This window comes from Cydia pomonella, chromosome 13 (assembly GCF_033807575.1).
Source record: "Cydia pomonella isolate Wapato2018A chromosome 13, ilCydPomo1, whole genome shotgun sequence".
Taxonomy (NCBI): domain Eukaryota; kingdom Metazoa; phylum Arthropoda; class Insecta; order Lepidoptera; family Tortricidae; genus Cydia; species Cydia pomonella.
The window spans coordinates 22,065,059-22,079,036 of record NC_084715.1 but is presented as its reverse complement, the minus strand read 5'-3'; the positions used below and the strand labels follow the sequence as shown (position 1 = coordinate 22,079,036).

The 13,978-nt window shown below is 39.0% G+C and overlaps 1 protein-coding gene across 2 annotated transcripts in view; it reads right to left on the bottom strand.

Moving 5' to 3' along the window:
• LOC133524527 (calcitonin gene-related peptide type 1 receptor) overlaps positions 1 to 13,978 on the bottom strand; it is a 146,509-nt gene that overhangs the window by 90,149 nt on the left and 42,382 nt on the right. The window lies entirely within an intron of this gene.

Below are 13,978 nucleotides of genomic sequence, written 5' to 3'. Positions count from 1 at the left end.
CCTTATTTCGCTGTTTTAACCAAAAGTTTGCAGACACCATTTATGTACGTACGTCTCACCTCACGCTTGATCGATACTGACAAGTTGAAACCTGCGCAAGCAACTTGGAAACGGTACCACGTCGCGGGTAGGTAGTGTCATTTATGATTTTAGAGCGTAACTGCTACGATCGGACGGCTATTGGCTTTGTGGCGGGATGTTAAATCTTTTTAATTTTTTGGGACAATCTTTACCCTTAGGGCTAAAGAAACCCGGTTTTACGGTATTTGTAAATATTTATGTATTATATATATCGTTGTCTAAGTACCCTCAACACAAGCCTTATTGAGCTTACTGTGGGACTTAGTCAATTTGTGTAATAATGTCCTGTAATATTTATTTATTTATTTTATATTAACATGTTAATTTTATGTATTTATACGTTCAAAATACAAAGCGTATACTTATATATAAAATTGGCAGTAGATGCAGATATTATATATATTATAGCTGTAAATTAATGACGATATATATTATGCTCCAACAAGATTGGTGAGTAACCGTAAAACGATGGGGGTCAATTTAGATCACTTATACTGAGACGGTCGGTAGTTAACTTTACATAAATAATCTTTAACATAAAAAAAATCTTCACACAACCGTATGTGCCTTCATAAGCAATTCCACTTAACCACTGTTTCTGAAACTGCTGACTTTCTGTGAGTACAGTCAACCAATTTGATTTCTAGGCCACTATAGAACCATGCCATAATGACTTCTACGACAGTGCTTATTGAGTGATGCGTGTCAAGTATCTAGTAGTTAAAGCGACAAGGTTCTATAGTGGCCTAGGATTCTAATTGGTTGACTGTACCTATATTCGAGATATTCATACTTAAAAATATACCTAAACGAGCCACCCACCACCAACCCACGATTTCTCCGAGATCCCGTTGTTACATCCTAACTGCTGACACTGAAAAAAAAAAAAAGAATTTGTCATATCGGTATGAGAGCCTGTCGTATTATCGTTACTAGGTTTGCAATAAAACCCGTCGTCTCCAAGTCTCCACATATCGTTTCCGTCCCGTCACCGTCCCAAACAGCATTTTATCACATTACGTATGCGACCCACTGTAATGAACACGAGTCGCCTCGCATGAACACTCGTATGTAATGCTCTCTTTATGTCCAAGCTATTCTCAGCCTTGACCCCGGAGAGTAGGGTTCAGTTCGGGCTGACAGGGGAGGCCACCTGTTGCCCCGCCCGCGCCACGTGGCCAGCGTCACAGCACTCGGCAATTTACGAAAAAGTCACCGACCGCTAGGGAATGCTCCCGGGGCTGAAAGTATATGGTGAGAACCCAGAATGGCCAGAATATCCGGTTCCAGGACTGATTTTCTATGTAAAACTAGTACCGCGAGCATACCGTGCCGACCTCTATGATATTCAAGGGGTCGATTCCGGCAAATTTACAAATTGATCTATTGTCCAGCGTGACTCGCATTGGATTTTATCTAGTATCTAAGGTTTAGGCTGTGCGTTGTGTGTCAACATGTTTTTACTGTTTTATAGATTAAAATTTTTAACAACACACAACGCACAGCCTAAACCTTAGATACTAGAACTTGAAGTTTAAAACATTATTCAAAAATTCTAGAGCTGCACTAAGTAATAAGAGCGAGGTACGTTACTAAATGTATCAATTTATAAAGTCCGAATAGGCCACTACACTCATAGTCTTGTTGTTCGCTTCACGATAATATGTTTACACCATAAAAATATCAAATACTAGAGACGAGCTGCCACCGTGTCGTTGTGTAAATATATCGGCGTGTTGCCTCTATTTGATGTTGCGATACTTGCGATCCAACATTATCACAATTACATAAAGTACCTAATGTAATTGTAATACGTATGTTTGATCGTGTCTGGCTGGCTGAGCGGCAAGAAAGTAATAACATTACAGATACTGCAAATTGAATATTGAATTTGGAATATCAAATATCCATCTATGCCAATAAAGATCGTTATTATTGGAATTACATTATATTAGGTATCATAACAATATTCTAAATGATAAATAAAATGTATACTTGGCATGTTGAGGTATTTATTCGGCACACAAATCGTCCCCTTAAGTGTCCCCTAAACAAGGGTCGAATATATGAGGCTACTAAGGAGGTGTGAGGTGGTCGACAGTTCCACGAATCTATAAAAACGAAGTTGCAGGCTATGGTTTGTTTGTGATAATGATTAAAAAGGTAAATATATATTTTTGTATGAAATAGGTCTGCGATGATGAAATGGAATAATACATATTTAAAGAAGCTGTGTAAACAAATAAAAGAATTCAAGATCATGTCCATTAAGATAAGTTTATCTTATCAAAATCTTCTTCACCGAAATAATAATATTTAAACAGACAACGGGTAGCATCTGCAGAAACATGAAGTTTACGTAAACAAGAAGTCCAATATTTGTTACGGTTTTGGTCTTATTTCGACATGACCTTGAAGGTAGATCACGCTGATATCCATGCAAAATGAAGTGAATGTTATGCGTCTAATCAAAACCATAACAAATTATGAAGTTAGAATCGACCTCCGAGTAGCAGCTCCAAAACTATGAAGTTTGTGTGAACCAGAAACCGCAAGAGTTTCTGCGTGTTCGTAACTGGAATCAACTTGCACTGAAACTAGCTCCGTGATCGATGAAGCTGGAAAGGTTCTCTGTGGTTCTCTAGCTTCGGTAGCTAGGCTTTTAGACTGAGTAGATACCATCTAATACAAATAGTATTTGCGAATGAGACTCACATTTACAGTATTTTTAAACAGCGTGGATAGGGTGAGAGATGTCATCTCAAAACAACTTTAGATTTTGCATTTTATGGTTATAAAATGTATGGAGATGACAGTTGTCAAAGTACCAAAGCTGTTTGGAAATACTATACAAGAGATTAGAAGCGCGTCCACGTTTGTATAACATCGACGCACGTTGGAGAGGTAAAACGCTATTTTAGGACCAACCATCCATACTGTGAGGTAATAAAACATTATAGATAGCCTAAAATACAAAGAGTGAGAAAATAGTGCGATGAAAATACAACATGATTAAATATTTAGATGTGCCTGGTCGCGTAAATAGTCTGAAAGCGTTCGAAGTATGTAGTTCAGTAAAGAAGGTACCGATTCACTTCACCAAGGCCGAATTGGAAATAGGTAGTAATTGTAATCTGTAAAGCCAAGTCGAGCAATTTCGCTTGACATATCTGGCAACATCGACATCACGCCACTTATGTCCGTAGCAACGTCAGGTGAAGTCGTGTGACTTTGCGAAACTTCACCTGACATACTGGCGACATCGCGCGACTTATGACGCACCTGGAAACATGTGTCGCGCGATAATGCCAGACATATCGAGCGAAGTTCGTGTGTATCGGCCTTTTACGCCTATAAATTTGCCGCTCTTTGCTACTGTACTCGTATAAACACTATAAACTGGCTTGCCAGAGTATACAATCAGAATGGTCGTGCTCCTCATTCGAGCTTCCTGCAGCAAGTACGATCCTACACCACAAGTACCGTTGTTGACGCAGCTAACTCATCATTTCTGCACCTTAATACGACGTGATGAGGTCTATTGTGCAAGTGTGTTATCAAACAAACAACAATTAAACTAAATAAATTAACTTGGAGGGTCTTCGCCAATTTCCGCCGAAAACAGAACGTCAAGTTTGAAGTTGACAAAGTGAGTTATGAAATTAATTAGCGTGTTGTCCGGAACTGGTGGGGAGGGGGTGAGGGTAACCAGTTATTAATATCCAGTTGGGACACTAATTAGGGTGACCCGACACCGAGTGCGCGTTATACGAGCTCTAGTTGTTTTATTTGAAATTTTGAATTTTATAGAAAATAAACAGCGCCCTGGGGGATTCGTATCAAAGTTGTATCACACATTTGCATTTAGAAGTCTCGAGTTGTTATATTTAATTGTATACCACATGCATTGCTCCAGCACTATGAATGCAGTGCCAGGTCGGGTTTATATTAGAACTAGAGGGGCTGAGGGTGTCCGGTCTTTCGCGTTAACACTCTTCCGATCATATTCATATTTAATTAAACCGAATGAAAGGTTTTGGGGTTATCTATTGTTTACGAGTAGGGTTACACTTTAATTTAATTTGTTATATAAGGATATGATTTTTAAAATTCGAATATCCCCTAGGATTCAAATGTATGTGAACTAAATTATATATATAGTTATGTTATGCAGAGCCCTCTCTTATGATGCATACAGTGCAAGGAAGTGGTGCGACAGTGAACTAAAAACACGTAGTCCTTTATAAAAGCGATATGTTTTCATATACAGTAGGCTTGTGTAAATATGTATAAAGGCAATAACAACAACCACGAGTAGTGGGCGGGAGCGGCCGTGGTCTGTCGCACTTCAATTAATAGTGGGTTCCCATTACACCGTGATGGACATTTTATAGCGAAATTCTTCGTCGGACCTACGCTACTCACAAAGGTTGCTAACCACTTCGCTTTAAAACTAGTTTAGTGAGATCTGCGACTACGTATAAACATTAGAGTCTGGACGTGTATATGGTTAGTGGCTGAACAAGTACCTACAATTATCACTTTTTTAATCGTCATTTTTACGCGTTAAGTGCCACGGTTGGATGATAATGACTATCGTTAGAAGACCAACATAAGAATGAAATTGAGAGCTTTGTCGTTTTCAAAGAGGATAGAAAAGCTTCTATTATAAATATTAAATTTTTACTAACCGATTCTAAAACTATGTCATTCGCCTGATAGGGAGTGACAGTATGGTCAAAGATGTTTGCACCTAAGATATGTAAATGAGAACGGTTTACCAATTTATTGCCATTGCCCGTTTAGATGGCGCTTAAGTGTAGCGGTCACGAATTTAGAAGTCAAATCATATTACGAATGAATTTACAGTCGAAAAAGTAGGATAAACGACAAACGACGTTTTATAGATAGTTTGAAAAGGTTCTGAATTCGGTTCTGCCGCAAGTCAAGTCGGGATTCGGTAATAAGATCTCGCGTCGCATTACACCTCAATTGCTAGTCAATTGGAGCACTCGAGACGGCAAATTGCATCAACATGTTGGAACATGAAAAGGCGCGTCGCGATTTTAGGGTACAGTCTGTGTTCTCTTTATAATAAGCGTGCGACCAAAGTAACAAGCGACATAGCCTATTTAATATGTACTTTTCCAGCAATGAGGTGGCTTAATCGACTCCTTAACAATCTTATACATAAACGCTTCTCTGGAAGAGTCCTCGGTACAACCACGGCACGTGAGCTCATTCGACAACCTCAGACTTCATATAGAAGTCATCATGACTTCTGGACGGGCACGGTATTTTTGAAATGGAGCGAAACATGTCGGGCAAAAGAGTCGGACTTAAATTACGTGAGAAATTACTTAAGAACTTAAGTTTTTGAAAATGGCGAATATCTTTGGAGTTTTAATCTATCACAACCTTATAGTATTCCGTGATCACAACACTCACTTGAGCCGATATCTTATTGTAACTTTTCCCGAAGATCAGAAGCGACACTTTCTATAACTTAATAGATTGAGTGCGGATACGAGACACTTGGGGATGCTCGGGCGATCTATCTTCGAGGTGTCGAACTGTCGACGCTGTGATTCAATACAGCTTAAATCTTCACTCATACTTTTCTAGGTCAATTTACATTCAAAACTAGGTAGGTAAACAAATAAACTGTATGCTTAGAGTGGTTTCAGACTAGCGTAGGTATTTTTACGCGCATATACGGTCGTTTCGGCGGTACAATCTTATACGCGCGGCACATTTCCCTACATTCAGTTATTACGAGCTTAAGCGCGCGTTTTCTTGCCTACATTTAGTTTAAACGATCTTACACGCTTGTACGCGTACGCTCGAATATAACGCTAGTCTGAAACCGCTCTTAGTCCTCAGGCGATTATTCGACTCGCCCATATGACAGCCGTATCTTGGTTATTTTATTTTATTATAGCCTATTTTGTGTCCCACTGCTGGGCAAAGGCCTCCCCTTTTTTCCGCCACTCATCACGGTTTGAAGTATACACATACAACATACTTCAAACTTCAAACCGTATCTTGGTTAATCAAAGTAAAATGGACACGTATTAAGCCTGTCTTATTTGTCACCAAAAATAGGCCATTTGATATTAGATTTTTTTTATCTTATAATTTTAAACACAATGCACTCCACCAAATAAATCTTCCGAAAACAATTTTTAACTAGTTATAAATTGAGGTTTTGATACTTGTGCGAAAAACGTGCGTCATCAAAATCGTTGAAATTAAATTCACACCTATAACACTTTATTATATCAATAAAAAGGTTATCAAAAGAGATAATCCTCATCAAAAAGTAAAATAGGGACGCTTTAAGTCACGTGAGAAAGTTGAGACATGTAACAAAATATAGTAAACAACACAGGGACCGTTTGAGGATTGTGTTTATTGTTACCAGTCGGATCTGGCTGTACTAACAGCAACACTTTTCACTGACCGTTGGAGGACCTTGTGCCTTGGTAATAAGGTTTACGAAGGATCAGTCACCAGTCGGATCAGATCTTCAAAGGTAATGGCGAGGCAGCCGGGCGTAAGGGCGTGGGCGATGTTTTCCTCGTCCGGAACTCTGCCTTTTCATGTACTTTGGTAATAAGGAATTTAATAGGCTTTTAGAATATAATGGTTCTGGTATGGGGGGACGTGATTTATAAATAGGCTAAAATAAGTAAAATAATATTTATAAATCATTAAGTCTATACACGTCTTACTGCTTCGCACAAACCTTCGCTGGTGCTTAAGAGGAACTGGGCTAATGATACCCACTCCGACTTATGCTGATTGAAGACTTCACATAGGTACCTGCATCTTTGAATTTCTTCCCAGATATGCTTGACAACAGTTTCTTTCATCGAAAAGCACCGAAAGACACATACCACTTAAATCATTGTACTACACACATATGTCTAGGAAACAAGAGTAGATAGTAGATTAATATTGATTGGTTTGATTATAGGTAAAAACAGCATTCGGGAAGATCTAAGTACGTTACGTACCGATTATTGAAATTTTATGTAAATATAATTATCTGCAACGGCAACATCAGGCAAAGATACAATGAAAACGATACTTAAGGTTTCCTTCTGTTTGCAGGAATTATTAAATTTTTCTGTAGTATAAGAGAACGGGTTGTGTCATGTTATTGCGATATTAGCGCAAAATTAAATTCGCACTTCAAATACGCCTTTAAATATTTGGAACTGACACCGGTGCGTTTATTAACTGCCAAATTGAAGAGCTCGGGTTGAATTGCCAAACAAATTGAGGATCGAATTCCTCAGCATTAACGAAAACAGTATTGTTAGCGCACTTTGGTAATTAAAGCTAAAAGGTAGTCATTTGGGGCGAACAAAAACACTCAATTATTTAGCGGGCAATGAAAGGAAACAAAAGTAATTGGTGATTGTCCTGGCCGGAGTGCGCGGCCATTTAGGGTGCGGTCGGGACGCGGGAAAGCCGCATTTCAATGTTGTTAGGTTACAAGTTGTCACATCACCACATACGGCCCGATTCGAAGAATGATTAAGACACCTTTGAGATCGTGGAAAGATCTTTAAAATATCGATAACTAAAAGACATGTCAAAATGGATGTTTATTTCGATTCCGCTGTGATCCCAATAAGATCTATCAACGATATTTCTAACGTCAAAGTGACATTGGTTGCCCGAATCGAGCTGCTTCTGTCAATTATAAGACATACAAACGATATCTAAATGAGAACTTATCTTAACCAGAATTTATTTTTATCGTATCTTATTCTTCGAATCGGGCCGATAGGTAATAAAAACAATAATTTATGAATATGTCCAGCACCATTTTCAGCGAATAGCCTAGTATGCATGTATAATTGTATAGGTATTTATAGTTATATCCGTGGTCTCAATCTGCGACAGTGTATAAAGCTAGGTATTGTGGAGGCCATTCCTGCCGTCGTAAAGGCGCCGTGTCGACGCTGACTTCGCTTTTACTGCTGCATTTATTGACCTGGGTCAATTGTTGCCATTCCAATCAGATGTGGACAATATTGTAGATTTCTAGTTTGACAGATATATTGAAACGGGTTACTCACATATTTTGCCTATGCGTTGACACTTCGCATAGTATATCTTAAGGTGGTTTTTAGTGGATAAAGATCTGAAGCACTCCAATCCAAGGTCAATTTGCGTCTAGTAGAGGGCGGTAAAGTTTGACTCCGCCACGCTTCGTTTGGTGCCATATTTTTCCGAAACCAAACAATACAAAGTATAGTCTCGCTAATCCGGATCCTCGCATATCCAGTGATCGCTGTAATCCAGATTGTCTCTGCCTGGGTGCGCTGCCTTAATATGACGACTTTGGTAGTCTGACTGAACTGAACTATAAAAGTGACTTTGAAATGAATTATGAAAGTTTTAAGTGGAAGAGTATACTTGACAGATTATTTTTACCGTTAAGTTATTTATTTAAATAAATAAATAAATATTAAAATAAATATTATAGGACATTATTACACAAATTGACTAAGTCCCACAGTAAGCTCAATATGGCTTGTGTCGAGGGTACTTAGACAACGTTATATATAATATATACATATTTATAAATACTTAAATACATAGAAAACACACCCATGACTCAGGAACAAATATCCATGCTCATCACACGAATAAATGCCCTTACCAGGATTTTACTTCATTTAATTACAGTAAATATTAAGACATACATAAATCTTTAATTTATTTACTAATTAAGAAATTACTAGATGATTAAAGATTTAAAGATTTTTCTAAATCAAAGATTTATGTACAATTGAATTCTACCATGAGAAAATTGTAAACGGTAATCTGAAAACCTTCGTCAAAGACCGGTTGGTTGCCCGTAACGTCTTTCTGTATATCAATGGTCTGCATCGCTACAGTGTAAGCATAAAGTATGTCCTAGATTACCTAGCTAGTAGGTATTGTCGAAGACGGAAGGCCGGTTATTCCTGCAATCGTGAACGGAGCCGGCGACGCATTCACTTTTACAGCTGCATTTATTGCCCTAGGTCAATTGTTGCCATTGAAGCGTCATTATTTATAAGTACTTATTTCCTTTCATAACGTTAGATATCGAGAATACGAGTATTGTAGACTTCTAGTTTGATTAAAGAAAAATTAAGGCCAAGGAAACGTCACTTTTGACACTGATATATTGACGTATCTTAAAGTTCGAATCAGGCATTAGTTTAATATGAAATTTCATTTAAATCTGTTGAACCATTGTGTCACACATATGTCGGTCATTTTTGGCGAGACCAAGACTACTCGATTTTAAAAGGAGTATAGTATCTTTAGGTAAAGTGCTTTGGGTTAACTTTGCCAACATTTACGCAACTGCACTATTTACCAAGGCATTTTGCTTATTGTTGCTACATTAGGTATTTTCAACTTTCAAAATTACCCCGCTTTGGAAGTTTCTTCACTTTCTTCACCTAACATAAGATTTATACATCGAGAGCGTTACGAGACGATCATTCTTGTGAGTGGCAGTCACGTCTTCTCATCAGGCGACTTGACAGCAATACGTGACGTTACAAATATAATTTTTCAGAGGATTACCTTTTTAACTCTAATATTTTAAGAGAGAAGACATTGGTTTAATATATAGAATATACATGTACTGAACACAGATGTACCCACTTACATCGAAAGCGAATTGTAGAGTTATTAGTTTATTCTTATCACCGAACAAGTTTATCGAGTTTCTGGAAACTAGAACTGTGGTTCACTTGCACTTGTAATAATATTCTAGCTTCTGCTTGCGATTGATAGAAACTATCCTATGCCCTTCCTCGGACTCAAACAATCTACATACCAGATCTCATGTAAATCGCCTCAGCGGTTTAAGCGTGAAGCAGTATCATACACAGAGACAGCCAGAGTTGCTTTTGCTTTCATAAAATTAGTAGGGTATTGATACTCCTGTTATCAAAAGAAGATGCTCTGTTGTTTGGCTTCCCTTTTGTAGTGTACTGTCCGCTTTAGGTAAAGGTTCTTGGTCCAGAATTCTTTGAGTACAGGCTGAACTACCCGTAGGGGCTCAACAATTTACTTTTTTGGAAGCTAATGTATTTTATACGACGACCTTTTTATGATCATCAATTATTTATAATTTCCGGCAGAAATCTGTGAAATTAAATATTATTGGAAACGTTTGATTAAACATACTTGGATGAAGATGCTTTATTATAAAACACAAGTAGTAGGCAGCCGATATTTTTGGAAAAAATATGTTGTTTAGGGAAGTTTTTCGCGTGTGGTGAATCTTTTAGATACTACTTAGGCGACATTCAATTTGTTTTGACAGGCCAGTGTACATCTCGCTCGTTCTGTAGAGATGTTAAAATAAGATCAAGTTGATATAATAACCTACTTTTGTAAATTCAAATCAGACTACTTGTTTGACTGGCGGCAATATTTAGGTACCTACTATACGTAACTACTGATCGTATATTTATGATTGATTATTGAAGATTATTTTCAGTCATAATAAGTGATTTATGGTCAAAGTTGTACGGTGTTAAGCGTCTAATTACTCGCACAGTATACCACCCGCAAATTTGTATACCAAAGGGAAAGGAAGCAATCGAGCGTAATGTTTAATTGACGTGTTTGTTGCTGCCATTACGGAGAGTGGCCCGGGTTCGGCAAACATCCGGAGGCCTACCGTGAACACCGAAGTTTGCAAATTGCGGGTATCTTTCTCTTTTACTGCAATGAAGGCTTAATAAGAGTGACAGAGAAACATACCCGCTATTTGCGAACTCTGGTGTTCGCGGTAGGCCCTAGTTAATGCAATAATCGCCTTTACTACAGTCGATATAAGTCAGTGGTGATTAGAGTGTATGCTGCTGTCCAAGCAATATCGACGCGTGGGAAATGGCAGGTGATGGCGATTAGAAGTAATTGTGCAAGCCCTATATTTGTTCCTAATTATTTAAAGCGAGGATTCACTGCTCGAACCAGCACACGTGTGGTTTTTAATTATGTATAATGTAAGGCTAATAATAATATTATTACGTAACGAAGTTTGAAGAATTACAGTATATTGTGCAACGGGGGGGGGGGGGGGGGAAGTGAAATATTCTACGAGAGTCTATATATGAATTAAAGACTCGAGTAATAATATTCTTACCCCCGGAGTTGCAAAGAAAAAACTAAATTTTAAGTGAAATAATTCTTAAATACGGTGACATTTCAAACATTCGTCCGCCATATTGTCATTCTTTGACAGGTTAGGCATCGAAGGCACAGACCTTTGTGACGTTCAGCCACAGTTGAAAATTGTGGAAAAATATTTCAAACAGCTATTAAATTACTTACCGGACTTAAATGAAGAACTTCTCGACAAATTGGATCGGCTACTCAATAACTGCATTCGTTTCATTTTTTGCCTTCGTAAATATGATCATGTCTCATCTTTTCGTTCCCAGCTCGGCTGGCTCCCCATTCGTCAACGACGCAATGTTCGCATGTTGTGTACTCTTTTTTCTGTGTTAAATGATCCTCATTCTCCTGAATACCTTAGTCTCTATTTCAATACTACGGCGTTACCCGGGACCGTCAACATCGCTCTTCCGGCAATATGTCTCTATCTATCCCTCTTCACCGCACTGGGTTCATGTCGAATTCGTTTTCCGTGCAGGCGGCCCGTCTTTGGAACGGACTTCCCTACGGCATCAAAACAGTTGTAAAGCGACAGTCGGCTCTCCCGTGCTCCGTCCTGCTGTCGAGACGTCAGACAGCACACGTACAGCCGTTGAGTCCGACGAACAGATCGGCGACAGCGGGTGATCGGCAATCGTAAATCTCATTTTTGGAGACTGGTTGTTAGTAACAACCTGAGTTTGAAATTGAACAGACCTGTAAGATTATTTTCCTTGGTAATTGTTACATGTTATATAATAACCTGTGATGATGGATATTTTACGTAGACGGGCATGGAAAAAAAGGCTTACCAGCATTTTTACCGTCATTGGCTCTGTTCGGCCGTCGTCAGCTATGTTCGGCCGTCGAAGACGCTGAACGGCTTCCGCCAGCTCTGACCGGTCCTTATCGTAGGTACTCGGCCGTGATCGGAGCCGTTCAACTCTTTCCGGTACCGTACGGCGGTATAAGGAGATTTATGAATGCGAACGTGTGCGGTAGGCTGCAAACAGCGTCGTACGAATGCGAACAACTTTACGGCAAAACGCCGTTTTCCCGTCGAAAGACGTCGTTTCGCGTGGGCCGAGCCGATTTACGACTTATTCGCTCTTATTGCGTTGACATAAAGCTTTTTCCGTACGCGATTTGCCGAAACGGCGTCGACTAGTTTGGGGAGACCCTTACTCAGTGACAATGAGATTGTTTCCATTCTTTCTCTCACTTAAAACTTTCTTGTTTTTAACACATTTGTTATAAGATTTAAGAAGATTTACTCATAATTTTAGCGGGTCTATATCTTTATTCAGTTTCAGGCACTAACTCTCTAATATGCAGGTTATGTAAAATTGCTAATGGCTGCTGTGACAAGGCGGATATGCACTAAATAAATTTATAAAATCTGTCCGAATTTTTTTTTTTAAACATAAGTAATTAGAATTTAAGTTTAAATTTTGGTAGTTCTATAGTTGTTTACTTATATTTGTTTCGCATGCCGTGTTTACCTGTAAGTGATTGTGACACCACTCCTTACATGTATTAGCTTACGTTTTTGATGTATTGATGTCAACAATTGTTGGTGAACCTTAAATAAATAAAATAAAATAAAAAATTAAATATTTTTTATCTCGTTTTGTCGCCCTTACATTTGTTGTTAGAGACAGTGTTATAGACTTGTGGCGTTATTTATACACGTGTGTCAAAATTCTAATGCACTGGTTCATTATCGTTTGTATATACCTATCTGTCATTATCACATTTGTGTTTGTTAGAAAGAGACAAAGTTTTGTAAGATGTTGCCAAGTTTTATGAATAAGAGACCTCCCTGGTTTTGAAATGTACGCTCACGTTGTGTCAGGAATACGACTAGATAAAGGATGACTAACGTTAGACCAGCCGGACGTCCGACAATTCGTCTTTTATTGAAAACATCACGTGATCACCGATCACCCGTCATAGAAAACAAAGTGTCGGACGCCCCGGCCCGGCCCCGGGCCCGGCCACCAGTCTAGCGTGAGTCATCCCTAACGGGCAATTATGCGGGGGTCTGCGATGACCGTCGCGTGATCGCGTCGCTTCAACACGTAGCCATTTTACTATTCCAATCACTGAGGAGTCGAACGCTTAGCAGACCAATGTAAGCGCTCTCTGAGTGTATCAAATTTTTAAGTATGTTGAGGTCAGTTTATCTGGTTCTTCCTAGTTTCCTATAGCCAATATGAATACATGGCAGGTGTCGACGACCGGTGATTGATCGCCTGCATGTCGCTTCAAATGAGCTCCTAAACTTGTCAATCAATGGGCGAGGGTTCTTTTGTACGCTATTTCATTTTTGTAAAGGTTATTTGGAGCGAGCAGTGAAAGGGCTGTTTTTCCGTGCAGGACTAATTCTACCCTCGTTCATACGAAGCAAAGGTCCCGATCGGATTCAGAATACTGCTGCCGTAACGTGATGTTGCATGGCTGCCGTCATGTACGATTCCCAGCGACCGGCTGGTGTCAGACCGCGCTGGAGCGCATTTTAATTGTGACAAACCGACTCAGACTTATTTTACATGTCAAGTATTTATAAAATAATATAGCTATATCAGCGATGGAGTCCGTCCAGAGCCGTCCACGTCCGGAAACAGATGACCGGCTTGCGACTATACAAATGTGAAATGCGCACCGACTCCGCCCGTTCGGTGCGAATCGTACCTAAATGTCAAAAAAC